Below are 3030 nucleotides of genomic sequence, written 5' to 3'. Positions count from 1 at the left end.
CTAAATTCTGTGTCTCTATGGCCTGTAGGGGAAAGAACTGTGGAAGCAGAACCTGGCTCCCAGCACTGCTGAGTGTAGGTAATTTCTTTCTTACTAGAAGAAACCTGACTTGTCAAAGGACCATTGAATACAGCACAACAGGAACAAAATGGAAAACCACTCAGAGCCTTTTGTAGACAAGTTACATTTTACAAATCATTGTTTATTAAGTTCCAGAAGAAGAGACTCTGAAGGATCTGTCAGAACCTGGATATGGTGACAGTTCAAGATTCTTACATGTCAGCTCCTAGAAATCTGTAGGTGTTCTTGTCCGCAAATGATATAAACCATTTATTATATCATGAAAGCAAGTTTTAGAATTTTTTCAGCTCAACAAAAATGAAGGAGAATATTCTAAGAGTTGTTCTCTTTCTTGTTTTTTTTTTATTTGGTGGTATTTTGGTTTGTTTGGTTGGTTTTTTTTGGTTTTTTTTTACTTTTTTTCTCTTATCTGAAACCTCTAAACAAATTGGCACATTTATCCATTTAAAAATTTTAATGCAGAAAGTCATTAAAACACTGGCAGAGATGAACCCAATGAGGATACAATGCTGCCTTTGTACCATGTTTGAAAAGTGTATTATTAGTGCGTGCAGTTTTGTTAAGGTTTGGTACAATTAAAGTTTTATGGGGTTTCAGGTCATTTCAAGCTATGTAATTTTTTAAGTCTTATTTCCCCTTTCCATCTTTTGTAACATTGAACATATATAGCAAAGGAGTTTGTGCCATTTTAGGATAAAAATCTCTGTGGCAGGCTGAAAAAAGACATAAAGAACAGAGCACAGTCACTTAAGAACTGATTTTGCTGGCCTAAGAAACAAAAATTTTGGGGCTTTCTGTTTTCTATGCAGATTTAGGAGGACCATAAATATGGAGGTATGAAAATTGATAAACCAGAAGTTTTTACTGTTGCTAGAATTAGAGAAAACAGAGAAGAAATAAAAGATTTTTACTCACTGACTTTGAATTTCCACTACAGTAGTACATTGCATTTATTTTGTGGCCATCCAACTAATATTAAAGGAAATCTATTTATTTCATTAGTGTTACCAATTAATCTTTTTGTGAAAATATGGGATTTCAGAATTTTTCAGAGAAGTGGCAACTTTCTTTTCTAGGGAGCAGTTCCACTACAAAGTGGTTTAATGTATGAAAAATGCACTCAGAAAATTTACCAAGCATTAATTTTATATAATTTATTTGTGAAATGTGTTGCAAGAACATTATCTTCATGAATATATCAATGTACTTAGGATTCTGAAAATTCCTAATAGAAAGGTAAATACTGTCTAAAGGAAGCTGTGTAACATTTGAGATAACAGAGTAAGTCTATAAATAGATGAAAATTCGTGTTTAGGATTACTTGACATTTTAGAAATGTCTATTTGTCACTGTCAAAATTTTTTAAGGCTTCCTAAGTGCTACAAATTGCAAAGAGCAGACAGGAACTAGTTCAATATCTCTTCATTGTCATCAGTGGCTCTGTTTTCATCCAGAAAAAAAAACTCTTGCTAGTTTTATTCCAGTTTCAGAATAATAAACCATTATGCCTGTAGAGTGTTTGCATTAAAATTGTCTTTGTTCCTAGTCTCTCTGCTGTGTGTCCAGTTGAAAAGTTGAAAAACACTCCTGGGTTTCTTGGTGTCTAGCATAAAATGTGGAATTCTTCATAACACCTTTAAATTAAAAAATCTCCAAACCTTTCCTAGCATGAGCCTGCAACACAGTGAGTTGTTATATTGCATAGATTCCCCTGACCTTCTTCAAAGCAGAAGGGGCTATAAGCAAGTGACAGAACAAGAGGAAAATTGCACCAGGGGAAGAAGAGAAGTTACAAGAGAAAGGGCTGTAAAGCATTGGAACTGACTGCCCAGGGAAGTGGTGGAGTGACCATCCCTGGATGGGCTAAAAATGTGTGTGCACAGCACCTGGGGACATGGCCTAGTGACAAACATGGAGGTGGTGCTGGGTTGGTGGTTGGACGTGATGATCTCAAAGTCTTTTCCAGCCTTAACAATTCTATGATTCTGTGGTTCAGCCTAGCTGGAAACTGGTCATTAGTTGCCTCCCTATGCATAATTCCTGTTATTCCATACTAGATGTCCTAGAGTGTCCCAAAGTTCTGTGTGTGCTGGAAGACATAACACACACCAGCATGTAACCTATGTGATGCAAGATCAGCAGTTAAATGTCATGCAGGATGACACAGACATTTCAAATAGCCATAAATGTTTTGGTTCAGACACCTTCATCATGCTCTTTAGCTCAAAATGCTTTCAAATAGCAAATAGCAGGAATATATTATGAAAATAAACATCTTTCTACCACTATACTTTGTGTGTGTGTGTGTATCTGGATTTGTAGTCACTGATATCTGAACAGGGAGTCAAAGAACAAAAAAGAATTTGTGATGGTGTTTGCACCCCTCCAGGGAGTAAGTCTCACTGATGAATTTGAATTTTTGAGAGAAAATCTAATTCAAATAAATACTAGAGCATGAGAAATCAGATAGTGAACTGCTGCACCAAACAACCAGGCCTGCTGCTTGCCTCGTCACCTCAAGTGGAGAGACACTGAAGTGCCTTCATTTTCTCCTTGACCTTAGAACAGAATCAGACTTTCACTGTGCTGCATTCACAGACACCCAGAGTCAGCAGTTGTAACAAAAGTGCCCAAAAAGTTCAGAACCTAAGGCTGTAATGCTGTTACTGTACCAGAATGCACTGATTCCTGCACATGAATAGCCCTGTTGAATGAGAGAACAATTATCTGCACGAAAGGAGGTCTAAGCTTTTGGAGGACACGTAAGAAGCACTGTGACAAAAGCACTCCAACACTGCAGAGGAAAGCAGAAGCTCTTTTATCCATCCATCAACACAAAGGGCAAACCAAGGTGTTGTTCATTTAATCATAATAATCTTGCTGCCACTGTCATATTTGTTTTTCCTCCTTTGTAAGCTTACTTGCTGCATCAGTCATTCTGATGCAGCA

This window comes from Geospiza fortis, unplaced genomic scaffold (genome assembly GCF_000277835.1).
Source record: "Geospiza fortis unplaced genomic scaffold, GeoFor_1.0 scaffold94, whole genome shotgun sequence".
NCBI classification, from domain to species: domain Eukaryota; kingdom Metazoa; phylum Chordata; class Aves; order Passeriformes; family Thraupidae; genus Geospiza; species Geospiza fortis.
Note: the sequence above shows the minus strand (reverse complement) of the source record.